Genomic DNA, 27,687 nt, shown 5'->3' on the forward strand with positions numbered 1-27,687 from the left:
AAGTAAAGCAGAACACATGCAGAATGACACGTCAGATAAGTGAAATATGAGGAAGTAGGCAAACGGTGGAACATTTGTTTTTTAGGTGTGAGAAGTTTGTTGTAGAAAGGGTTAGATTGAAAAAGACAAGGTGGTAGAAATACGGAGGGAAGGGAGTGTTAAGAGAAATGGGAGGATTTCAAGCTGAGATGAAAAAGTCAATAATTAAATTTTTACATCAACAACAAAATTATTAATAATTAATTGATTAACGATCCCCCCCCCCCCCCCCCTAATTTATATCTATTAGAATGTGAATTTGTAACCCATGTCTATAAAAGAAAAGAAGAAAAAAAGATTGTAACTGGGTAATTTTATTTGCATACTCCGATACGACAGGTGGCGGCATACACCTTCAAAAGTTGGTTTGTGGCCCACCATGAAAATGAAGAAGAAGAACAATAAGTTGGTGGGTTTGGCGGTTAGCTGTGACTACGACCAGACCATAGACCGTATATATGGACCAGACGAGTAGGAAACCCAAGCAAACATGTTTGGTGAGAAATAACTCGCATACAACATCGTTTGTATTAGCTAGGTGCTTATGGTTGACAGTTATGTTTTAGGGATAGCTACAGTGTGACGTTTTTTGAGAAGCTGAATTGAATGTTACATGCTAACGTTGCCATTGCTAACAGTTAAGCTAGCCACGCTAACTTGGCTAGGTAGGCCTTTTGTTTGAACCAGCATTGCTGTTTGTCTTCAGCGTTAAAGAAAACAGTTGTTGTTAGCCAGCCATTCAATTTGTGTAAATGTCACATAGGCAAATTTACTTTTTTACATTTGTGTTTTACACAACGGGTTGAACAACAGAGATTGACCACGTTTTTTGCACATGGCTACGGCTAACCTGATTGGTTTGTCGTTGTACGCAGGCATTGCTGCTAGGCTAACTCTAATGAAGTCTTTACATTGCATCGAGATGAGACTGGACGGTGCTACCTGTTGATCAGAAATGGGAACACAAGGTAAACACAAACCCTCGCAGGCACGATGGTGTCTCCAACACAGCCGGACCGTCGGCGTTGCATGTTAAAAGTCGGACTGGTGCTGGGTGTGAGAGTGATGAGTTGCACTAATCAGTTGGGGTACTTGTTGCAGTGGCATCAATACCCCAATCCGACCCAACCTGAGGACACACTGTGTGCACAGGGGCCATCTGACTCAACCCTTCCAGCAATTTAAAAGTGTGTGTTGTGCTAAATTAATACTCTAATAAGAATAATGTTCTACTGTTTCAGAATACTTGAGTGTGTTTGAGGGATTCAATTGGACAACTGAACATCCATCCCTGAACACTGTTCAAACGTAAGGTGTATCTTCCAGACTTAGTTTTGATACGTCCTGTGCCCATGTTTGTTTCAGCCTTCCATCTGGAAGTGGAAGGATGCTGTGCTGTGGAGTTTCTCAAGCTTCTTTCTTCCTCCCTCAAGCAGGACCTTTGGCTCACAGTCCCAGAGGGCAGCTCCTTCATTGTTCCAGGTTGGTTTCTGTATGTGTTACAGTCTAACTTACATCTTTGATCACTTGCCCTTTTTTTTTTAAAATTTTAACCTGGAGGTTTTATGATGGCACCCCTCGACATAATGAGTTACACGGTTGTTTTTTCTGGCTCGAAATGCGCCTTTGGGAGGGGGGGGGACTATGCACAACATCAAGTTTGATCTGTGCGCGTACATTTAAAAACATACAATTTATAAACCAAATTAAACTACTTTAAAAAGTAATATTAATTTTTAAATACCACTGTTAAAATCACAGGAGAGTTGGACACAGCCAAACTCTGGACGGTAAAACTGAGAGAAACGCTCCTATTTTAGTTTATGCTTTTCAACAGTTTGGTAAATTGATGTACACTTTCTTTTCCTCTTATTCTTATTTTGGCATGGATTTCCCTGTGGGGCTGGCTACAAACTCTGGGGGCATTTCCAAAAATCATCAATGCTGGAAAACCCCTGAGATTGCTCCATTTATTCATAGCGTTTACCAGGAAAAACTTTTTTCGGGGAAGTCAGGGAATTAACCAGGCTTCAACCAAGGGAACTGGGTGAAATTCAGTTCCTGGCCCCACAAATGTCCCTCTTCTTCTGGGGTTAGTACTTTCCACATAGCTCTGATTATTGGGACAGAATTGGCAGTGCTGCGTAAAGCTGACTTGAAGCTGTAACAACTTCTATTTAGCATTCAGTCACATAGCTTTCCAACTCGTACAAAGAGCAACCGTGAGGGAAACCAAATTTAATTTTTAATGTGTGTAATAAACCAGGAACTTAATGCTAGTATATCATCAGCATATAAATGACTTGTCTCTCAGGTGTTAAACTCCCTTTCATATGTGTCTTCACATCACCACAAATGTGCAGCAGTCATTAGCAAAGAACAATGGTTATTATTTTTTTCAGTTCTGAAAATGTGAAAACAAATGGGAAGGCGGTGACAGAGTCAGGGAAACACAACTAGAAATGCCTTGCCTATCCAAATCCATATAGTCCTGCTATAGCATATAGTGTTTTAGAGAAATGGGCTGTGACAGTGATGAGTTGCACCATTAGTCAGGTTGCTGATTGCAGTGGCACAGCGGACCTGTCCTGACAACCTGTGGTGACACACACTGTGCACAGGGGCCATCTGAGTCACACCCACACCTAACAAGAGAAACAGGGGGCTAATGCTTAATGATTCTCTCATTTCCTTCCCTACAAATGTGTTTTTGTTCTGCTCTCCTCCTTTCCTAGACTGAACATGGGAGAGTTGAAGGATGTGGTTAAGCAGGATGTTTGAGCCATTGTGAAGGTGATACCCAACATGGATCCTGCCAGCAGAGCTTTCCCCTTCATGATCGGTGGAACAACTCCAACCTGAGAGCTGGTGAGGGCACGCACCTTAATTCAGTCAACGTTTGCGTTTTTATGAAATCTTTTTTTCAATGTGTCTGCCTGTGTGTATTCCCTTAAAGTCACGGCTCAAAGCTTCACTCTTTGAGCTACTTGAGTCACTGCCTGAATTCTAAAGAGTTTCCTATGGATTTCACAAGGAAATGAATGCAGCTTTCAAAGTTTCACACAAGTGAGCCAAACTTTTAGATCTATTCATTTTGTAAAAACTGTGTAATGTTTTAATGGTTCCCTTATCAGTTGTTACCCAATCACTCAGACGGCATTCACCAAAAACGTTAAGGCCTTGTCATTAGGCTGAAAACCCCCCACAACCAATCTTAGATGGGGTAAAGAGCCATGTTGCGGTGGACAGCAATACATTTTGAATGCATTTAACATATTGGTATATTTATAAGCTGTAATGTTTCCTAAGTGTGAAACACTCGTGCTGTCAGTTAAAGCAGACCCATTGTAACCGCGTAAAACTTTATTGTGAGATTGGTATTTTTGGCTTAGCAAACTTTGTAGAATTTTTTTTTTTCTTCCTTTCACATTCTGTTGCAAAAACTAGTGACGTAGGAAAAACTAGAACACCGGATCTAGCTAGACCGGAAACAAAACGGGCACGTCGCACACGCTGGTTTGGGCTTGCTAGCTGGCCCAAGATTAGCAGGCTAACTTTACGTTTGAGTGGAAGGCAAGCGTGAGATGCTGAAATGGATGCCAAAAAGATTCTGGATGGAAAGTTTACCTCTTAAAAGTCGCCAAATGGTTCCATTGCCAAAACCAAAGTGATCTGTGTGTGTTGACCTGAGCTATCATCACGGCACATCCAGTCTTAAATAAAACCAAACACACAGCTGATGCCAATTCTCTCTCTCTCGTTCGTTCGTTCTTTTTCTCCCTTTTTTTGATGGACAGTGTTACATTGTGTGAGAATGTTACGTGTGAAATTGAACACTACAGGAGGCTATATGCCAATGTTTTGTTTTTAATTTAAAAAAACTACATATTTGCACAAAGCATTTTTCCATGTCGATGTTAGCGCTATAAAATGAAGAAAAAGTAGTGGTACAAAAAAATCAAGGCACATTTAGAATAGATGAAAATATGTAACATCTGAAACTACACTGAACTCCGTACAGAGTCATAGAGTTTGTAGAGCTCAGCAGGTCTACTATGATTAAAGATCAGGTTGTGGTTTCGGGAGAAGAGAAGCAATGACGCCACCAGAAGCCACACACATTGTCAAAATTGCCAACAGAGACAATGTTAGTCTCTCAGGTTACTTATTCTCTTTGTAGATTATTCTTGCTTCGTACTGCCTATCATTGTGACCCAATCACACCTCGATGCTGCTATATCCCAGAATGTATTTGGGGACCTGACCACCAGCATGCATGTTTTTAAATAATTGCACGCATACTATTAGTTAAAACAAATGGTGGAAAAAGTACATTAATCTTAAAATGCAGACAATTTTAAAACGAGTAGAAATTGCAATGACAAATCCTGTCAATATGTCACTGACAGAAGACATGTCTTTTCTCTTTTCCTTTTATTAGGCAGATGGACCAGAATGGAAGTGATGTTCAACATCAGCTGTGTTACAGCTACATGTCACTCACAGCATGGGCGCTGGTGTCCACTGTGTACCTTGGAAGCACAGCTGTTTTGTGGGTTTATTGCTGGTGAGCAACACAGAGGGAAGTCCAGTTTTGTGACATTAATCACCAAAAGAATTTAGGCTTTAGTGTAATCGCCACAAAAACCTGTTCCAGACACACTGTAAATATGGAAGAGCCCGATCACATGTATTTCTAATAGTCCTTGTCATTGCATCTGGCTGTTCACTAAGCCATTTAAAGTCAGAGCATTTGCGTACATCACAGGAAGGACTTGTACCGACGCTGTTTGCAGAGGTGACTGGAATGGGTTGACAGTGCCTGTGGATTCCTCCGGAAGGATTTCAGTTTTTGTGATTGCTTTGCATCATCAGAGGCCACAGCTCATCTTAAATATCTGCATATTCTCTGTGAGGTTCTGTCAGCCAGCAGTGAGTTTCAGGCTCTGTTCTGTTTGCATTTGGTCAAAGGTTGGGACTAAGCAATATGACATGAATTTGTATCTTGATAGTCAAAACCCTATATCCCTGCAAACAAGATGGTCTTTTGCAGAAATGTAACTAAACGTCACCTTGTGTTGGCAAATTGTGGAACCTGCGATCAGACTTTACTGTCTGTTTTAGAAACCTCACTGCCTCTATTGCTGCCACAAACGTTTTGAATACTGAGGGTAAAAAAAATGAAACGGAAGCTCCTAACTCACCAGGAGTTTGTTCACAAAGCAGTCCCTCGTTCTTTTCTTTGTCCTTGAAATGAAGCTGCCTCAGTGTTTCCCACAGATATAAAAAGCAATTTGTGGGGGGGGGTGTAATAAGCTAATTTGCATCAAGTTTAATGATTGTGTCAGCAAGGTAGATGGAAAGAAATTTCATAATAGGTAAAATGCATTTTACCTATTATTACTTAGGGTGTCAAGTAAAAAACGAAACTCTACAAATGAGGGGGAAAAAGATCAATAACGAGTTCTCAAAGAAGGCGGGCTTGCCCAGAGCTAGGCCAGCTCAGTGGCGTCTTTTGTGTGTTTGTGTCAGAGACGGGAGGAGAACAGAGAGGAAATGCAGCTGAACAAAAGCGGGTTTTTAAATGGAGTTAAATTCATAACTAATGCAAAGCATGGCGGCTTGGTTGATTGTGTGGCGCACCGCCACCAATTAGTCTGTGTTGGGAACACTGTACCTTCAAGTGCCATCAATTTTGAATTATAAACAATGTGACTGAAATCAATAATTGTGAAATGCAAACTCGTGCTCCATCGGAGGGTTAAGGATTACAGATGCGTTATTGAAGGAAACTCGCAACCTTGCGGCGAATCGCCAGATTGCTTTTTGTGATCTGAATGATTCCTGAGATATGTCAACTGCTTGTAAAGCACTTTGAAGTGAATTTGATTGGTTTCATTCAGTCAATGACCAGTGATGGAAGATTGGAAATCTAACTGAAATGTTGGGTCTTTTTAAATTATAGTGTGGTCTAGACCCTCTCTCTGTAAAGTGTCCTGAGATGACTCCTGTAATGATTTGATACTATAAATAAAATTGGAATTAAAATGAATACCTGGCCTTTCCTTTTGGTGTCTGAGAAGTGAATTCTCTACTTTGCCTTTCTCACCTCTAAGTCTAGGTCAAAGGTGCTATATAAATTTGAGGTGATAATTTCACTAAATGTGTAAAGAAGTTTAAGTCTTAAGCTCCTTGTGTTTTGTGTTTAGTAATGACTGACTATACAAAACTGAATATCCACCATGAACGGCACTAATGGCCAAGCCTAGCTAATACTACTGACCGCTGCTGATTTTGAGTTTATGTATAGTTCGTATACCTGATTAAAATCCTACTTTAGTTACACAATTTACACTTTAAGAAATTAATTTTTTTTAAGGAAGCAACATTTTTCAAGAAGCAAAGGGAATTATTTCGACTGGTACTATGACTTTAATTAGCTGTGATATGGTTGCTTTTTTCTTTTCTTTTTTGAGGATGGAGACTTGTGAATATGGATTTATGTGAACATAGATGCTTGCGTTGGCGTAAAAATGTCTTTCTGAAAATGGTAAGTGATATAAAGTTGTGGCTGTTTGAAGATCTGCTCAAATATTTAGCTCTGAAAGTGTTGGAACATCCTTAGGGAATTTTGTTCTAATCTCTACAGCACAATAGCTAAAAGCACCTTCATGTTCGGACTTAATTCTAGGAATCTTCAGCAGACCAGTTGCAGACTTATGAAAGTGTTGAATCAGACCAGTTGCAGACTTATGAAAGTGTTGAATCAGACCAGTTGCAGACTTATGAAAGTGTTGAATCAGACCAGTTGCAGACTTATCAAAGTGTTGAATCAGACCAGTTGCAGACTTATGAAAGTGTTGAATCAGACCAGTTGCCGAATTATCAAAGTGTTGAATACTGCATGACTTGACAGTTTCTTTTGGCTGAACTGCTGCAGATCTCTCAAACGAGTGAAATGAGCAGCTGCTGTGTGAATGATAACCTGCTACCGTCCATGACTGCCCCTGTATCGCCGCTGTACATTATTTTTACCACCAGGTGGCACTTCAGCACCAGTGTTCCTCCTGTCGCTGGACAGATGCATGTGGCCCGATGCTCTCAGTCACAGGTGTGTAATAGGACAAAAACATTTCACTGGATTTATTCTGTTACAGAAACACATGATGCAAAACACTGACGGCTCCCACAGGGAGTAATCCTGTAAAGCTACAACTGCAATCCAAAGCTTTATCTTGCATGTTTACACCAGATAACTTTATTAAATTCCTGCACCAATCTAAAAATTTCCTGTTTTAAATCTAAAGTTTGACATTATCACAGCAGAGAGGTTCTCTAGCCAAAGCTATTTGCTTAGAAATGTGTTTCAGATGAAATTGCTGCATGGATATCCCTAGTACTAATGATATTAAAGATTCTGCATGGAAGGTCTTTGTAGGGCAAAATCGTAAAAAAATAACTAATGGCGTATATTTAGACTGATATTGTGAATAGGATACGATTCACCATACTGGAAGGAATAACCATTTTTTTATTATTCTGAATGAAAAATATACATTAAAATGATTATAATGTGGTTTCTGAGGATCTGTACCAAACATGTTCTGAGGCGTCTGCAACACCCCACTAGTTAATTCAGAATGGTTTTACACATTTTGCGTATATTAAATATTGCTCCCCATGCAATTTGTATACTGCAGTAGTCTATATTGCTGTCTGTATAAAATTCTAACGTGCTGGTCTATGCTCATAAGTTTGTTCTTCATTAGTCTAAATCGACAACATTCCTCTTCTGTGATTGCTTTGGTGCCGCCGGAAATTCTTCCCGGTGTCACTCTTTTGTTTTCCATCACCTTCCCCTTTTTTAACTGCTCCTCAGATCTCTGCAGGGTAATCCAGCTAGCTAGCTAGACTATCTGTCCAGTCTGAGTTTTCTGTTGCCCGACTATAATAACCTTTGAACGTGCACATATTCCATCAAAACAAGTTCCTTCCTGAGGCTGTGTTGCAGATGCAGCTTTTCTCCGCTTGGCGCTTAGCAGCGCCTAAGACAGTTGTCATTGGTTTAGAGAAATGCCATTTAACCAGAACATGTTTTTTCTCCCAGCCAGGAATGCTGGGTGGACTAGCCAGACCGTCCTCCACAGCACTGTCAAAGAAGGTCTGGCAATGCGAGACTAGTTGTTCATTGTTTAGATCTGAATGTATGAGACTAAGAATATACTCCAGTTGTATTACAACGCTTTACACCAGCTTAATTTAGACTTCAGTGTAACGGCGCCTATAGTATGACTGTTAATACAACTTTAAGGGATTAAATAGAGTAACAGTAGATATATACAATAGCCAATGCAATCCAACTTCCACATCTAATAAATGAAGAAATCACTTTTTTTTTTTTTAAAGAACATTCAACATACTTTAGACTTTGTTTATGGTATGGCTAAAGGCAAATGTTAAGCTAACCCTTAGTTATCCACACAAGCACAGCTGTTCAGGTAGTGGTCGTCAATGTGCACCTTGTGTGATGAGAGGTCAAACAGGTCAAAAAGCAATCCTCCGCAAATTCAGAGTTTAGTTCACATGTCCTGTGCTGGCTTCTTTACTTTGGCACCGTTTTTATTGGCTCTTCTCAGTCAGTACTGATAGACCTTTGCTCAATGGAGAGCATAAAGATCATACTGAGTTTACAAATTGAGTATTTTAATACCTTTGTCCATTTTCCCTGATGACATGTCCTGAGGGCTATGTAAGAGCTTACTTGTTTTTGCATACTTTCTTTTTGAAATATGTGATGAAAGATCAAATTCCTACAGTGTTAAACTATTTAATTCTTTAGTTTGTTTTAGCTTTTTAACGGCAGGAAACACTACTATATGAAATATTGTGCAAAGAACATTTTGTATTCAAGCGAACGTCTGCAGTGAAGGGCACTCTGTGCCTTCATTTGATGTAGAACAAGAGACAAATCAATTATTCATCTCGTTAATTGTGAACCGATGCCAGATTTCTTTTCAGAGTGGTGCTTCAAGGGTTGCACAGTCTCATTCTTGGCAGAGCGTTGTCATTAACTTTAGAGATCGCAGAGCACCACCAGTCATTTTCAGCAGTTGATTCCCAGTACGCAATACAAACAAAACAGTCATCATTTTTTTTAGCCAACATCAACCGAGTTGTCTGTTGTCTGGCTGTGTCACAGAGCTGAACAATGCCCTCCTGCTGAGCAGTTTTCTTCAGTCAGACTGAACACGGCTGTTTTAGACTATATGTAGTCTCGCATTGCCAGACCTTCCTCCACAGCACTGTGGAGGAGGGTCTGGCTAGTCCACACAGCAATCCAGGGAGAAAAATATGCTCTGCTTTATTGGCATTTCTTTAAACCAATCACAATTGTCTTGGGAGATGCAAAGCGCCAAAAGGGATGGAACTTGTTTTAGTGGAACATGTGTAGGCTACATTTGAAAGTTGTTTTAGTTGGACAGATAGCCTAACTAGCTGTCTGGATTTACTCTGCAGACATCTGAGGAGCAGTTAACCATAGTCGTGTGTGTGTGTTTGACACACAGATATTTTTAGTCTCCTGTACTCTGTGAAATTTGGGTCGTGATGTGCTGTATGGTCTATTCATTGAGGTGTTATCTTTCAGTCCTGTTTTCCCTCTCTCTGTCTGTCCATCTGTCTTCCTCTCTCAACCTTTTCTTCTTCCTTTCTGCTGCAGTTGAGACAGCTGTTCTCATACACTTCAGTGTGTTTGATTCTCAGGGAGCAACATAAGAATTATCTTAAATTTTCCTAGTTTGGTTTTAAAACTGCTATGGTTCAAGGCAAGACATCACCATGCTTTGTTCAAAAAATAAAATAATAATATAATGGACTGCTTGTATTTGTTGGGCAAAGTACGGCATTGGACAACTAATCCATTAGTATTAAAGTCCAGTATTTCAGATTTGACTTAAGTGAAAGTAAACAAGTGTCAGATGTTCTTTAGTTTCAACGTAAAAATACTGACAGGACATGAGGCTTACATTTTTTTGTTGATTAATCTTTGTTTTTATTGATTAATTGAGAAATCGTCCATGAAGACCAAAAATTGTGAAAATTGCAGCAATCACTCACATTTACAATGCTGAAACCAGAGAATGATCAGCAGCTTAAAAAAATGACATAAATGATTACCCAATCAGTATTTACTAATTGATTAACCAACTACTTGTTTTTAGCACTAATGTCAATGAAAAGAACATCAGCTGGAGACTTTGTATCTTTGCTTTTCTGGGATTTTCCTCTTTTCACGAGGTCAGTTGAGAAATGAAAGGAAGGACGGTGGAATGTGTTTTCTGACCTGCTTGTTGCAGGGACTTGTTGAATCTCAAATGCTTTCACTTAACATTTCTAGCCAAGATGGAATGTGGGAATGTGGGTTTCAGAGGCGTGGAAGGGACATTATGTCGATATTCATAAATGAAACTGCAGTAATAATGCTAAGCGCTCTAATTTAATGCATCAGCTTTGGACTCCATGGTAATAAATGTTGAGTCCCAGCGAGACCGTGCTCTCGAGTCTGCAACAGTTCAACTCCAACCCACACATCATTTGGAGAGATGCAAAGACACTTTTGCAATTAAGAGCTGTAAAATGTTCTTTATCTATATTTCAACCGATGATGCTGCATCTTACATAATGCACTTGCTGTATGCACACTTGATAATCTTACACTGGCTGGCAGTTCAGTGTCTTAATTTTTCAACCCCTAGATGTATACTATTTACCAGGAAATAAGAGTAATGAGAATTCAATCTGAAAATTGTAATTTCAAAATAAAAACTTTTTTTAATTTATAATTGCTGTATATTCCAGTTAGCAAAAGTAGCTAAAATGACTCACTGTTGAGATCCGAAAACCAAATGTACTTTTTTGAACTGAAAAGTTTCGAAGTGGAAGTTGCTTCTCGAGTCAATAAGTCCATTACCATGAAGAACCGTGAACTAACTATCATGAGCTAGTTTGTTTGATAGCTAGCAAGCTACCCAGCTAAAAACAAAGCTTTATAGAAAGCACATGACCCCATGGATCAAGAACCCACTGACCCCAGTCAGTGCCCTGTTTGTGGGGGAAACAGGCCGCGGACAGGACTTTTTCTGAAGAGGCTCTAAAGTAGCCTGCCAGAGACCATTAGACAGGCTGAGTCCATTGATGCTTTTGAGATGCACCTTAAGACCATGCATACAGTATGTGTTTGTCTTTGTGAAGCACTTTGGTGCAAAACCTCTGCTTTTAAGGATGGTATATCAATGAAATAAACTTTTGCGATCCCATTTTCAATGTGGTCTACCAGGAAAGTAGAGCATGAACTGGCATTATTCTCTAAAGACTTGACACAAGAGCTTTTATACACATGTACTACTCTTGTGAATCCTTCAGTCATGGTTGTGCCATTGAAATGAGCTGAAATCAAAGCAAAGCATGATGAAACCTTTGTCCTTAGACCCAAAGAATCTGACAGTTTAGTAGCCAAAATGGCTCTGTAAGTGTTGCCATTTCAATATGTTTCTAATTTGGCTTTGTATTAATTATATTGGCTGCTAGCGGAGTTGCTCATCTTGCTGAATATGTTCATTTAAGGTCACTGTAGATGGACATTTAACAAGTAGAAAACAGTCATGGTTGCCCACGATGGATTTAAAATAGGGCTTTTTACTGCTGTCTCTCGTCTCATTTCACTCTGTCCCCACAGAAAACTGTGGGGTCCCCACAGAAAACTGTGTCTCAGGGCTGTGATCATAGAGCGCTGATCAACTAGACTTTGTGACCGCAGGCAGCTCTTGCTTTGCTTTTAACTGAACTCACCAGAGAGTCAAGGAACATCGAGCTGCCCAAAGATGTTTCCTGAGTAAAAAGGTGACACCTGAGAATGAGAGAGAAACTGCGATTGGGGCAACTCTTAAAAGACATAAATATGTCTCTGTGAAGCCTGAGGAGGCTGTCGTGGGAGTGTGCAGTTCCAGAGGGAACTGCACCTCTCACGGTGCTCTGAACACACTCGTACATGGTTACTGTGCAGATGTGAGATGGCGATCAAAGGAAGGGGTTTTCATTTCAACCTCTAAAATAGATTTTCTGCTAACCAGGTCTTGTCGACTTGTTCAGCTCCTGAAAATGACCCATCAGGGAGGTAACCTCGAGCCCCAGTGAGCTGGGTAGAATATGTTGATATTGGCTACTGGTCACATGTTTCACCAACACATGTTAACGGTAAGAAGCAGCGTGCTGTCAGTGATTTATAGTCATAACCCCTGTTAATGAAGAGCTATGCAGATGTATAATTAGTTGCAGTTAGGTCCAGGGCAGAAACTTTGTTTGGATATTACTCTGCCTTAAAGGACCTTATTTCAGAATTACTGGGTATGGTCATTGAAACATGTTCAGGATAGCTTGCGCGGATGGGCTTACCTCAACTTGCCCCATCCACATCAAATCTGCATCAACTGACATATTTTCATTGACTTAATAAGCAATCACACTTCTAAAATTAGTTTTAAAATTAAGTCTGAAGAAACTGCCACATCTCTTGCCCGCAGGCGTGAGCTGTCGCTCTCCCTTCATGCTTGACTTTGAATGTTTTTCCTGTGTAATTGTTGTGGCTGCTTTGACATATAGTAGTCCATGTTGGTCATATTTTCTGTTTTAGTGTAGTCTGTATCCACAAACTTCCTCTTTCTTTGCGTAGAGATTTTAAATTCCGGCTGATTTATGAGGACTGTGTCAACTGCTCCTCAGATCTCTTCAGGGTAAATCCAGACCGTTAGCTGGACTATCTGTCCAATCTCAGTTTTCTGTTGCACCTTTGAAAGTACACATGTTCCAGCAAAACAAGTTCCTTCCAGAGGCTATTTTAAGGTAAAGTTGCTCCTTCTGGCACTTGTGATTGGTTCAAAGCCCGTTTTTTTTCTCCCATCCCGGGTTGCTGTGTGGACTAGCCAGACCTTCCTTGACAGTGCTGTGGAGGTAGGTCTGGCAACACAAGACTAAGTCTGAAGAAACTGTCCAAACTGTCCATATCTCTTGCCCATGTATGTATCTCATTCTTCCTATCAGTTGTCCAAAATAACGGGTTTCGGCAACAAAGCCTGAGTAAAACAATTACCAAACCATCATATAGCATTTTCCTGCATCCTACCTGTTGAACTTGATTGAAAAGTATGTTCACAATGTTTTACTTGAAAAAGTGCAATTTCAAACTTGTCATTGTTACTGAACGTATCTCCACACATCTCCCTAATTTTACGTTGTATCCCATTTCAGATCTCAGTGGTTGTTGAAATACACTTGGAGGCTCCTACAAGAGAGCACACCCACCAACATTTCTCTATATAAATGTAAATGTCCAAGAAAATACAGACAGTAATGGATTGAAAAGCTAATGCGACATTCTTCACTGTTCCACTCATGTGCTAAAAAACCCATTTGTGTGCTTTATTTGTATTTGCTCAGGATGCAGGTACATGGAAATACTGTGATGCATTCAATTGGACACCTTCTGTACAGCAGCTGACCAGGCCAACTCAAGTTGGTAGTTCCTCCTCTTCATTACAGTAATTGCAAAGCAGAATGGATCATTTTCTTTGATGGCTGTTTATCTGAATATGAGTCATAAGGTTAAATGGAAAACTGTTAAAACAGTTTATAACAATTAGTACCAGCTAATGCCTTTGGCTGACATTCTGTAATGAAAGCAACGTGCTTCACATTCGTTTCGAGCGTCATGCCACTGGAGGTGTTTCAAAAACCACAAGGGAGCACACAAATGAATGGCACACATTTGTTTATTAGATTTTTTTTTTTTTTGATTATTTTATTGTCACTACAAAAACATTAAGACAGTATTATATATTACATAAAAAGATGTGGCGGATGATTGCCGAAAAACCCTCCAAGGGGCTTAATAAGTGGCGATCACCATAAAAACAATATCATTTAACAATTTAAAAAACAATTTATGTTATTATGTAAAAACTAAACTAAACCAAACAAACAATAAAAAATAAAAAATAAAAAAAAAAATAAAAATAAAAATAAAAATAAAAATAAAAATAAAAATAAAAATAAAAATAAAAAATCAAACAAACCAAAACACATTTAATTTGTATGAAACAACTTAAAAATAGATTTAGAGCATAAACCCAAATGGAAAATTCAGAGAACGTAGGAGCAACAATTTGACTCTCGGTTTAAAAAGTTCTTTAGAAAGCTCAGTGAGTGAAGTGGGGCGACTGTATCCATATCTTTGACCCTCTATACAACACACTAAACTGGGTTTGAGTCGTGCGAGAGTAGGGAGGCCTAATAAGACAACTACTACAAGTTGGATACTGATGAAATTCATTATTAAAAATAAAAATATTACAAAGGTGCTGGGGAAATAACTTTTTTATAGAGCTTTAAACAAATAAAGCAATTTGGAGTTGATTCACTTGATATACAGTAAGAATACTTGCATGAGAAAACAGTGATTCAGAGGGGTGCCTACGATTTACACAAAATATTATTCTTAAGGCTCGCTTCTGAAGTCGGAAGATAGATTCCAGTTTAGTTGGGTGGGTACTAGCCCAAGCAACATTGCAATAATTGATATAAGGATACAACATTGAGTAATACAACATAATCGCAACTTGTCTGTTAATCAAGTGCCGAGTTTTTCCTAGTACACCGACCACTTTAGCTAATTTTGTACTTGTGGCACTAATGTGAGGTTTCCAGGATAAAGAGTCATCTAATATAATGCCAAGGAAAAGAGCAGTTTTAATATTTTTATTCATTCATCAATTTGAATTTTCATTGAAGATTTAATTGTATCTTTTTTTTAATACCGAAAAACATATAACTTGTTTTTTTTATATTGAGAGACAATTTGTTAGACTTGAACCAAGTAGATAACTTGTCCAGTTCTTCATTAACTACTTTTATTAAAATTTTAGGGCTTTTATGAGAGTAAAACACACTTGTATCATCTGCAAATTTTTGAAAGTTTATCTGAGGCATTAGGAAGGTCAGTAACATATAATAAAAATAACAAGGGACCCAAGATGGAACCCTGTGGTAAGCCACACTGAAGGGAAAGGGGGGGGGGGAAGCTGTCCCAATATAGCTGACAGTTTGAGACCGGTCTGAAAGATAACTGGTGAACCAGAGTAATGACTTGTTACATATACCATAATGTGAGAGTTTTTTTAATAGAATTAAATGATTAACGGTATCAAATGCTTTTGAAAGATCCAGAAAAATACCCACAGAATTTTCTTTCCTATCTTTTGCTTTATATATTTCAGTCAAAAAATGGACAAGTGCCATGCAAGTAGAGTGTTGTTTCCTAAAACCATACTGGTGAGCATATAAAATATTATTTTTGTCCAGATGTTGGATTAATCTTGTGTAAACAAGTTTTTCTAAAACCTTGGACAGGGCTGGTAACACAGAAATTGGTCTATTTGGTCTAATTGTTAAAAAATTGCAGGGTCATCTGCTTTATAAACTGGTGTAATTTTTGCTATTTTCAACTCTACTGGCACAATTCCTTGAACCAGTGAAAGATTAAAACTATAAAGTAATGGTTTAATGATGTCAGGGTAAATTGCTTTTAATATTTTACTATCAATCATATCATGTCCTGGTGAACAGTCTTTTAAATTGACAATTATATCTCTAATCTCATCCTCGGTAAAGGATTTACCGAGGATTATTTCACCTCATGAAAATGCAACTAAAATAGGCTGGTGTTCAATAGGCTGTTATGCCACGATTCTTGTTTGAAGACAAGCCATTTATTTTCATAAAGCTTAAGTCTTTGGGCAAATCAAAGCATTGAGTGTGTATTCCGATTCTGATAGAGAGAATGCTTTAAGAAATATTGCAACACATCTCTGTCACGCTAGTTGCATTATTGTAGTAAGATCTGTCAAAGAACAATTTCCCCCTTATGATATTCATAGTCAAGTCTAGCTCATGAATACATCATGACTTCTCCGTAGCCTATCCTGTGCATCAGTGGGGGCAAACAGGTGATAGAGCAGTCGGGACGTGTGAAGCTACATGTTTGTTGTTGGAATAGTTCAACGTTTTCTAAAAATATGTCCAAAGAGACATCCACCAAATACATCCAGAAGTGTATTGGAGCAGTTGAAAACAGATGATTATTCTCTCTGCAGTGCTCAGTCCTACTTATCCAAGCCTGAATGGGGAGATGACCTTCTTTTCACAAGCCACCAGACAGAGAGCAGGAACTTGTCAGATTAAATATGCAACAGGCTGCTCATGTAGGAAACTTGCAGCAAACCAAAATAAGAGCTAATTTTAATCTTTTTAATTTTTAATTTTAAACTTCACAATGTATCTTTTGGTATGAAATCTGTGTACCAGTCAGCCCATCAGCTTACCCACTTGACCTGCATTACAAAGGTACCTGCATTCTTGTGGGTGTAAACAAGGGGATATCTGCACATCAGCTGACTTGTCTTCTGACTCCTCGGGACACAGGAGTTTAGAGGACCTGCAAAATACAGAAATTGTTGAGATGGCTTGGGAGATAGAGCATGTCCAGAAAATACAGAGCCGGTAGATATTTCAGTTCCCGGAAAATCCCAGCAAATAAACATGCCATGTGGATAGTTTAATTGCAATATCTTCAGAAAATACACAGTATCAAGTATGTTTTTTTCAAGGCCTTAGAGAGCTTGGTATTCCTGAAAAATACACAACGCCAATGAGAAGTTAAAGTGGGGGACTGACATTATGAGATCTTCCATCAAGTATAGAAAGCCAATGAGTAGTTCAGCTGGATTGCCATTATGGAGCATGCCCACAAAATACACAGAACCTGGGGTGATTTAGAGGCATTGAGAGTATGGAACCTTGCCAAAAAAATTCACAGGGCCAGTGGGTAGTTCAGGAACCTTGGAGATTTGGGTATTTTCACGACATATGCAGGTGATTAGTTAAGGTGGCCTGACATTACAAAACCTCCCCAGCAAATACAGAGTATGTGAGTCGCTCTTGCTGCTGGAGGTATGGAGCATTTCCAGACTATACACAGAGTGGGTAGTTAAAATGGCTTGGAAGATTAGGCCAGAGGTCTGGGAGTATGAAACAGTCACAACAATTACACTGAGTCTGTTGGAGGGATGTATATCCAAGCAAATATACAGATGGCTCACTGTTTAGAAAGCTGGGAATCTCAGTAATAAGTGTAAAAACGTGATTGATTGAAACACATGTGGCATTGATCAGCAACACTTACAAATCATTCAAATCATCATCTATTATGCGTGAGGATTTGCAAGTGTAAAGAGCCAATGAGATATTTTTTAGCTTGTACCAAATGTTAAAATGGTAGCATTTTTCACTGTTATTGGGGGAGATGATGATCTAAAGCCCAGTCTATGTCGGCAACGTCTCATTTCCTTGATTGTTGAGGTGCCGCCGGAAATTCCACCATGTCCCTACTTTCGGCCCGGATGTCCAACATCTTCCGCTTTATTTGTGTTGGCGTTCTAAACTCTGGATTTCTGAGGATTAGGGTTAACTGCTCCTCAGATCTCTGCAGGGTAAATCCAGACAGCTAGCTAGAATATCTGTCCAATCAGAGTTTTCTGTTTTGCGACTAAAACAACTTTTGAACATATACATTCCATCAAAAAAAAGGTGCTTCCCAAAGCTATTTTGCAGAGGCACAGTTTCTCCGTCCAGCGCTTAGCAAGAGGATTGTGATTGATTTAAAGAAAGACCAACAAACATGAGCACCTTTTTTCTACCATCCTGGAATGCTGTGTGGACCAACCAGACCTTCCAGGTCTGGCAATGCGAGACAATTTTAAGCCTGACTGTGAGGCCATGTGAGATGATATTGTTATGCAGTGTGTCGGGTGGCTGACCTGTGCTTCCCTGGCATATGTATCACAGACGAGAGCAAAAGAAGAAAGTAGCTAAACCGCTCAGCGTTGTCACTGGAGATTTGGATGCTGAATAGATGTGCGAGATCCGGGCTGACATTAACCTTCCCTGCCGTCCCCTCGCCTCCTCAAAGGTCCGTCCATGATGGATGACCTCTCCCTCACACACACAATTCACACCGATCTCACTGCTCATGCCCATTAAGAGCATATCCTTATAACAGGATTAGGAGGCCAGTAATGGAAACTCAGGGAACTTGGTCCCATAATCTCTTGCTTGATACCTTTTGCTCTGATCAATCTTTGTTTGAATGCCTCGGAGGTAGTTGGGAAATGTCATTTGCCGGAGTTTGAGAGGTGAGAATGTGTGTATGAGTGTGGTTTGGGGTATTCAATGTCAGGTGTCAGATTCATTTATCTAACTTGTTGGTTGCAGATTCATATTGGCCACTGTCTTGGGGCGTCGAGAGGAGCCATTACTTATTATCTGTGAAGGGTGTTGCATCTATGATTTATTCAGCGCTGCACCAGAGATTGTGCTGGTGCATTACACCATCATTATGGCTTCAAGCATGACCTAAATTTCCTCTGCCCCTCTTAACACGCCCTCCTCTCCTCCTTCTAGTCATCCTTCTTCAACTGTGGCGTCTGAATCTAGATGGAGAGCAGACGTATGGTGTGACTGCCGCTTATTATCAGCCTCAGCGGCGATGTGTGACCAGGCCAGAGAAGAGGTGGGGAGAGGGATAAAGAAATGGAGGAAGAACAGGGGAATTGGGAGATAAGAAAGCAGATTTTTTTCTCGCAATATTACAAATCACACTGTTCTGCATTTAAAGAAAATTACACCACATTTTGACAAATCCGGCTGGAAGATTGCAGTTGACTGATTCGGTGAGCCCTGAGCATAATGCCTCAGCATTTGATATGTTCCTTAGGTAATCTGTCCCCCCTCCATCTGTATCTCAGAAGATCAATTGCGATGAGAAACTAAAAACTTAAATGACTGGATTTTTTATTTTTTAAAACTTTTAGACCTAGAAAAATATTCTGTAAAGTCCAGTCAGTCAGCAGCACTGTTGGACTCGGCTGAACCATTTGTGGGGGGGCATTTATGATTCCTGAAGGGAATGAAAGGTTAATCAAGGGAAGGTAGTAGGAATGGCTGATCTTCTCTAACCATTACAGATGTCCTCCGTTAACTTCCTCTTTTTCTCCTGGTTCCCTAATCACTGCACTTGATCACCCCTTTATCCTGACACACCAGGACAGCATGCAGGGAGGGAGACACACTCTAGAAATATCTATGTAGTATTAGTTGAATGACAGTTGGAAAAAGCATTTCCCTGTTCGATTTCTGCTTATTTACATTTTGAAATGCATTATGGGACCTTTATCTACTATTGTAGAGAGCCATTCACAACACCATAATTGTAAATTATCAGCCTGTTGTCAGGAACCATTCGTTCAAAAAGCTACAAAAAGTTAAGAGTTGATTCGGAAGCATTCCACGTTTCTTTTGCTGTATTCACTACATTGACGGCCGCTGTATAAGAGGGGAGGAGGTTGGGGTGGATGGTTGGATGGTTGGGCGTTAACATACAGAACTTTCAAGCCAGAAAGTAGAATTAGCTTCCCGGGGGAAACTAAAGCCTTTCACCCAGGAAATACGTGTTCCTTGGGCGTGTCCAGATCACAACATCTAGTCCTTTTGCCTGATCTCAACTTTTGTTGCGTCAAAACGCTCATATTTTGAGGACTAAATTTAACTGTTATGTCCACCTAAACGACCAGCAGCTTGTAGTGCTCTGCACCGGGCGCACCCATTTTCAGGTAACTGTACAATCAACTACCGCTGATGACTGCTGCAAACTGCTGCTCAGCATCATGGAGCTGGTAGCCAGATGACGTCACATGACCACCCGGCATCATGTGACCAGCCGGCCTTCTCCTAAATTTGTTGGATACCATACGTTTTGGTGTGCACACATTTTTGTTCAATATCACATGGAACCATTCATGAAATAATTGACCAGCACTTGGATTAGTGAGAGTCAAAAGTACTAAAAAGAGTGTTCCCAAAATATTGGGAAAAAAGCCTCAAACAAGTGTCAAAAGAGCTAAAGAAAGAAAGAAAGAAAGATGCTTCAAATTAATGAGAGAACTGATGTAATTTCGGAATTTCATTAACTGAGTAGATTTGTCTGAGATAATTTTAAATAACAGAAAATGCTCTGCATTTTTAGCTTAATCAAAAGAAGTAACTTTAGGATAGCCCAAAGAAATTATGATGTAATGGCACAAAAGACTTCCCAATATTCTATTCAGACACTTCAATTATGTCATCATGTAAAGATATATCAAACACCCATAGTTTTTGTTTTGGACGACGGACGGTGGCTGGCAAGGAAAGGCTTAAAGGGACGAGTTAGGATGAAGAACAACAGTTTAGGACAGCAATATTGGCTTTAAATTTCATTAATTGATAGCATACTGACTGCCCTCCTCTAATTAGGTTCGTAGTGCTGACACTGATAAATGTTTTCACTTTGAGCCCAATGTAAAAAGAATTGAGGGAAAATAGGGAAGTCAAACTTTGTGGGTGCACGATACAGCCATCAATTAGTAGAGACTCAGACTATTATTACATCAGCCTAAAGTGTAAATTAAAATGAATAGATGTTTTAATCTACTTTCATATCCTGAGCTATAATTAAAACTCCACTTTATCTCTCGGCTGTAACAGACAACTGCCAGGCCAGATAAACTACACAAAAATAACAGATTCAATAACTTGGCAAATAAATTCATGTAAACAACAGACTACTGATCAAGGCTTGTGATGCTAAGGTTTTTGTCTCTAAACTTTTTTCTTCTTTTTTTAATAAATTTGCATTGATTCAAAAGTGCTGTTGCACACCTTTTCTGGGACAGGTGTGTCAAAAAAGGCAAAGCATACTAGCAATATTTGTTAAAGAAGTCCATGCACTGTCTATTGCGCCTTGCAAATACTTTATTTCACAACGTTTCAGTCTCACAGATTCACCTGAGGAAGGTCTGTGTGACACACAGACACAATATTTGTTGCCTAAGTTGACATGGAAATTTGTGACTCTGTATTTGCTCTACATGCTCCACTTTGTTCTCCAGCTACTTGTTAACTTTGTCTTTCTGCTGTTTGCTGCTGGGCAGGAAGTCTAAATTAGGCCTTTGGGTTTTGTTGGCTAAAAAACAGCTGCCTGCTGCTGGAAATGTTGCATAATTTGTAGAGTGAGAGAAAATCGAAGCTGAGCTAAAAGACGCTAATGCAGGCAAATGGCAAAATATTGATGAGAGCAGCTTTAACTTTTTTTAGAATTAGGCCTAAAACATGATGCATTAATTATAATAATCACAGCCAGATAACATGGATGATCAGACTTGTGGGTTCAGGGAGATTACTTATTCTTGCTACTCTTTTGTCCATTATTGCCGAGCTTTTAAACTAGATTGGATAATAGTGAACCAATTTAAGAAAAGTCACAGGGTAATTGAAACAGATTTTCCTGGATTAGGAAAGTCAAGAAGGTCACTGTCATGGCATCAGTGTTAATTTATCAGGCAAGAAGAAACCATTCAGCCAAAATTCACTCAATGTATTTTTCAGACAAATTGACCAGGTATCATAGGTGGACATTTTTACTGTTGCTGACACATGGCAACAGGAACATAAATGAAGCTCAATGTGAATTTCATTCTAGATAGAATGTTAATAATACCCCGGGTGTACGAGTGTGAAACGGTTCTTTTGCAAAGGACTTTATTTTAGATTCATCTGTTGGTTCAATTGCTTTCTTTCATTTGGAGTTTGCAGGTGCAGACAGTGAGTGATTAGAAAGCTGTGAAGTCAAATTGCCAGTGTGTTTGGCTTCTCTTCTTACATCTTGTTCTAAATCCTGTGGGGAAACGCCAGCCTTCTCTCTCCTCTATAAGCCCCCACATCCAGATGAATCATCACTTCATAGTGAGGATTATCTCAGAGTAACCAATCGTGCTGATATCACACCTTCATAGGACAGCTATACCTCTCTCGTTATAAGAAAGTGCACACTACATTTTTCCCTTAACAAAAAGAGTGATGTGAGGACAAAAGTAAAATAGTTTTATACTTTGAGATAATATATCCATTTTTCTACAGGTTGGAGGGACGAGGATGTCATTATTTTTTTCACCATGCTAGCAGAAACCTCCCAAGATTGCAGAATAAAAGATGGAATAATTGCTGTGTTTGGGGGATTTTTCTTTGAAAACAGCCATTGTGAGACCCTAAAAGGGGCATGACAGCTCTTGGTTGGTACATTGTTATTTCTGCTGACCATATAGTGGTCTGATAAAGTACAAAATTGCCTAAAGTCTACTCTCCTTGGTTCACTTTGTAGGTGACAGTGGAGTGTCCCTGCTCTTTGCCCTTAGTATAGAATTCAGAGCAGGTTTTTGTAAGTCTGTTGGGTGATATGGGGAACTGTAGAGTCCAGAGAAAGATAGAAAGAAAGAAGAGCCGCTGCCTTTCCGTGGCCATGCAGCTGCAATATTAAAGTGAGTGATCACTTTAAGCAGTGTATTTGATGCCATCTGTGCATTGCTGAGCTTGCCGGTGAGATGTGCTCAGACGGTCAGACGCAGCTGCCCTGACTGTCAATAAGAAGCTCACTGGGCTCTGCCAGGCCTTCAAAGAAGATTTGGAGCGTACTGAGTAAGATAAGGGTTGGCTAGAATTACATAGTTTTCCCTCAGATTCAACACTCAGTAATGTATTACCACATAAATAGTTGCTAGGAATTTAACTACTATGTTCAGACAAAATATGCAATCGTAACACATTACACAGAGCCAAAGTGTTTTATCATTTGAGGAAAGGTTTACCATTGTTTTGCCATTGACAGAACACTTCCTTGCCTGAATTGTGCGGATGTCTGGAAATTGCACCCAGTCATTTATTTCAAAAGCCGTGGACTTGGTTGTAAAAGTTTATTGCCGCTTTAACAGCATGTTCTCTTCCGAAAATGCATTCCACAAGTTTTTTTTTTTAAACCTGGCTGCAGGATTTGCTTTCATCCAGCCAGAAGAGCATCAGTGAAGTCCAACACAGATAAGGTGATAAGGCCTGGCTCACAGCTGCAGTTAGTTCATCCCAAAGTTGTTGGGACGGGGTTGAGTTCAGTGCTCTGTGCAGGCCCATTAATACTTTCACACCTGAGAACTATTTCTTTATGGATCTGGCTTTGTGCGTGGGTTCTTGTTTTAAATAGTAAGTTACCTTCCCAATTCTGTTGCCACAATTATGGAGGCATGTTATTGTCTAAAATAGCATTGTATGCCCAAACCCGTCTCAGAAATGTACAAATGTATGGAGACAGGAGTCTTTTGCCATACAGTGTATATACGGTATTGTGGAGGTGTTTTTGTCTTTTCCACGTCATTGTGTACATCATTGAGACCTTCTTCTTTCATTTCCCCATCAAATATGTGTAAATAGATAAAAAGCTTTTAGTGTCATTAAACTGTACGTACAGCGTTCACATAGAAAGGAAATGTCCTTCCACTGGCTCATAATCACTGCTCTAAAAACAAAAGATAAAAAAATAACATGCAACAGAGTGATGCTTTAACATTAAAATATGACAATGAAAAAGGAGTTTGACAGCAGTATAAATATTAAAATTGCGCATATTGAATGGCAGCATTTAAATAAAAAATACTGTTGTTGCACATTTACTGTAAACTAAATTTATTTTATATTTTGAAACCGCTCAGTCTCATGGCAGTTCGTAATTTAATCAATTGATTTGTGCACATAGACAAGTTTCATAGACACATTTTTTTCATGACGGTCAACACATTTTTTTAAACAGGGATGCACCGAATCCAGATTTTGGGGTTCGGACAAATACTGAATCCACCAGTTAAGATTCTGCTGAAACCGAACACCTGTAGTGCTAGCAAAGCTGGTAAAGGTCGTCTGGTCAACACACGTTTTTAGCTGTGACTGTCCTTCCTTTGCTGTACCTGAAGTTGCTGCATTTTGGCAGCTGTCTGTAGATTTCTTCATGCACAACTCGTGTTCTTGCGGATGTTTCATACGCAAATGTTTTAACAGTGGCAAAGTCGTGTATTGTTTAGGGGCCTTGCCACCTCGAGACCAATTGAACATGTAGCTCAACTCAAATCGCCTTCTTTGGACCAACAGTACTGCCAAAACAGTACGTTTGGTTGGAGTGGTGGACAGGTCAAACACAGGACTTCCCCCCGAAAGATTGGGGATAGTGTCCCGTAATGTTTCCTAAAGTCGCTTTCTTCTTTTGCTAAACCCAGCCGTACCGTTCTTCCTGCGTGTCACAAAACTTTAAGCTTACTTACAACCTTCTCCTTAACTTAAGGGGCCGTATTTGTTTCATGGAATTCTTCCGTCGGCCCATCATGGAATTTTTGGCAATGCGTGAAACTGCCACAAATTTTGAGTTAAGGGGCATTGTTAATTTCACAGAATTCTGTGAGATGAAGTGGACGTAAACAACTTCCCGGAATCAACTGCGGCCCAATTACATTGACCAGAGTAGCACAAGCGTAGGGTTGGGTTCGGTGGAAGTAACTCTAAAGTTTGGCAGAAACCAAACCCTGTCAAAAAGTCAAATTTTTGACCAGATCTGAAACTGAATCCTGGATTCGGTGCATCCCTGTTTTTAAACTAATGCATTTCAATGGAAAGCATCTTTTGTGTTTACAGCACCATTCTTTCCTCCAGTCGGGCTGCAGCAGAGAAGCTGTATACAACTTTGCAAGTATTGGTATTTTTAGTCTTGTAACTGCGGTTTTAATCAATACGAGGTCTTATGATGGTTTGATGTATTTCTTTTAATGTCATTGTTTTGGTCTTATTGCCAGGGAAGCTGGATTGCTTTGTTGTTTGATATTTTATACTATAACACTAGATTTATCAACATTTATTTAGGTGTTATCATGGTATTAATTTCTTAATTTTAATAATATTTCTATCTTGTTACCAGTGAAAAATAAGACTATGCTGTGAGACAGAACACTACAATACGGGCCACAGCTGGGCGCATTCAAAGCCAAAATCCCACAATGTAATGCGAGCATTCATGTCAGAGAATCGGAAATCTGCCAGCAGGTCTTTAACAACAGTATTGCTTCTATGTATAATTAGTGGAGGTCTAGCATAACCTACTATAGTTGGTAATATACCTTAATTGCAGATGAGGTCAGTGCAGCAGACCTGTTGTCATTAAAAATGCTAATAATACACTTCTTTGTTACAGACACGATCACTGCTGATTTTAATGATGCAGGAACAGTACAGAGATTAGAAGGTAAGCTTGTGGTTCTGAGCTTAAGTCAAAGTCAGTCAGCCTTGTTGCTTTAACACAGATCTGCATACGTTTTACACTATCTCCAGGTAATAAAGTGACAGATCTTACACCCCCGCAATCTAATTTCAAAGTGCCGCGCCACGGCAGTTTGACTCAACTGGATCCCAAGAGTGAATATTTATCAGATTATGTAAAAAAATTAAGACGAATCTGTCAAAGTGTTAAAAAAAATTAAAAATGTAAAGTGTTTTAAACTGTGAGAGTGATTGGCAAGCAGCGCAGACATACACAACATTACCCACACATTTTAGCGGATGTGTAATCTATAAATGTGTTCCTTTTCATGAAATGAGTACTCCCGTCTCCCGCTATGAAAAATAAAGTTGGGCTTCTACTTTGCCTCTCTGTGCAAAAAGAGACAGAGGAATATCTTATCTCTGCTGCATGTCTCCAGTTCAATTTCACAATCCAGCTTCACGGTGAAATATATTATGAGAGAGAGAGCGTGAACTGAGAGTGAACCCTCTGTATTTCATGACCTGTAAAAGTAGGCAGACAGAAAAATTATAATTGAGGTCACATTTGGCCAATTTCCTAATTTAAATTTCATGTACTTGGCCTTTAAAATAATCATGTGAATAGAATTACACTAAAAGTAGATGTAGTTCTGGAGCCCGGAAAACCTTCAGACTCAACAAGGCCACCTCCTGTTGAGGGGCAGGAGGAACCCTTTAGATCCTTAATATGTTATTTAGTGTGTTGTGTGACCAACATTGATTTTCCCCAAACAGTGACAGTTAACAGGGGACATTTATTTTACAAAATAGGTTTGGTTTTATTTCACAGTAATTTAAAAGAATCCAAATTAAAACAGCGGGATAGATTAGTAAAATAATAAATTAGAAAATGACATGGCAGGAAATGCACTAGGCCTACACACTTTTTTCTACATAATTCGCTATGGCATGTCATGCAAGATGTGCTGTGTCTGTGGACCCACAGAGAGAGGAGAAAGAGAACTCTCGGTACCCAATCTGTGCCTGTATGATCCATCATGTGCACACGAAAGATGTTCTAGCATGCGCAGATGATAATCCTATTTTACAAGGATTTACGGCACTGCACGATCTGTTCCTTGCTTCTGTTTGTAATTGCAGCAGTCTAAATCAATGCAGTGTCGTAAATCCTCAAAACAGGATCTTCATCTGCGCATGCGCAAACATATTGCACGTGCGCAGGACGGATTGTGCAGGCAGCATAGATTGGGTACCAACAGCAACCTGTGTTAAACAATCTCTCAAAAGACCACTTGTAAATGCAAGCACAGAAATGCTTCAACCAAAGAAAATAAACAAAAGAAACTAAATGGTAAAATAGTTGTAGACTGGGCTGGTTCCCCTTTTGAGAAAACAAAAATTAACTAATAATTAGAACATTAGTAAACAAGCAACACAAACTCAAACAGCACAGTGAATGTGGGAGGAGGCAGTATTTTCTGGAGCTCTACAGCCACAGCAGCTCATTTGAGTCACATCAGTGGTAAACATACAAAGAAACTTTACTTTTGAAAGAAACTACAGGATAAAGAACATCCTATAAAACTGGTGTGTGGTTGCAGAAGCAGAGGTAAGGGACCAATGTGCTAAAGACTGAACCTATTGACAGTATAAGAACTGGACAATGTGATACCGTTGTTTTCAATGGAGAACAGTGAAGTCCATAGAGCTCAACAGTCCCTCCAAAACATAGTGATTTTTACATAGTGAATGTACAGTTAAAAGCCGTTATTTCAGTAGTAATCTTGTAATAATTGATATGACTCATACAGTATGAATGCTACAGTAGACTAGGCACATTAAACAGACTTTGTAGTTCTTGTTCCTCATGCTGGCCTTTACCAAACCCACAGGCTGACCCTCGGACTCACTACATTCAACGACGTGACCTGATTTAAAGTGCTTTAACCTTTTGGACAATCGTCCCTGAAAAAAGCCATCATGGCAGCCAAGGATGTCATCCATCCATCCATCTTCATCCGCTTATCCGGTATCGGGTCGCGGGGGCAGCAGCTCCAGGAGGGGACCCCAAACTTCCCTTTCCCGGAAGTGAAAAATATCAACTGATGAAACTCGTTGGGGAACTGTAAATTGTCTCATGTTGCTGTGACCAAAGTGTTGATTGTCAGATCTCTTTCCCCTTGAAAACGTTGTTAGAGAACCGTCTGTCTGACATAGCCTGCTTCAGTAGAAAGGCTACACGGGGGGGGCACGTGACTATGACTGGCTGAGGACGTGTTTTCGCTGAGCTCCCGCTCCCACACAATATTGACTAACTTTCCT

The 27,687-nt window shown here is 39.6% G+C and overlaps 3 long non-coding RNA genes and 2 other non-coding genes across 6 annotated transcripts in view; 4 read left to right on the top strand and 1 right to left on the bottom strand.

The window, feature by feature from the left end:
• The first annotated feature begins 393 nt into the window (after positions 1–393).
• On the top strand, positions 394–5,220 carry LOC117945713. Of its 2 annotated transcripts, XR_004656873.1 has the most exons (5): positions 394–536; positions 915–1,007; positions 1,405–1,521; positions 2,775–2,907; positions 4,481–5,220. It is a non-coding gene; the product is annotated as an uncharacterized LOC117945713 (long non-coding RNA). The 2 variants fall into 2 exon arrangements; XR_004656872.1 differs by lacking the exon at positions 915–1,007 and having other exon boundaries at positions 467–536.
• Positions 1,095–1,208, top strand: LOC117951273. The gene has a single exon (XR_004658123.1). It is a non-coding gene; the product is annotated as a small nucleolar RNA SNORD67 (small nucleolar RNA).
• On the top strand, positions 2,565–2,677 carry LOC117951279. Its single transcript, XR_004658125.1, has one exon. It is a non-coding gene; the product is annotated as a small nucleolar RNA SNORD67 (small nucleolar RNA).
• A 6,850-nt stretch (positions 5,221–12,070) lies between the features above and the next one.
• Positions 12,071–24,187, top strand: LOC117945710. The gene is made up of 5 exons (XR_004656871.1): positions 12,071–12,081; positions 12,891–12,897; positions 15,642–15,646; positions 16,801–16,808; positions 24,001–24,187. It is a non-coding gene; the product is annotated as an uncharacterized LOC117945710 (long non-coding RNA).
• Positions 24,188–24,533: 346 nt separating this feature from the next.
• LOC117945729 overlaps positions 24,534–27,687 on the bottom strand; it is a 10,030-nt gene continuing 6,876 nt past the window's right edge. Inside the window, exon 3 of the long non-coding RNA XR_004656880.1 lies at positions 24,534–24,694. This is a non-coding gene — a long non-coding RNA (uncharacterized LOC117945729). The remainder of the gene's footprint in view (positions 24,695–27,687) is intronic.

This window comes from Etheostoma cragini, chromosome 1 (assembly GCF_013103735.1).
Source record: "Etheostoma cragini isolate CJK2018 chromosome 1, CSU_Ecrag_1.0, whole genome shotgun sequence".
Classification (NCBI taxonomy): Eukaryota; Metazoa; Chordata; class Actinopteri; order Perciformes; family Percidae; genus Etheostoma; species Etheostoma cragini.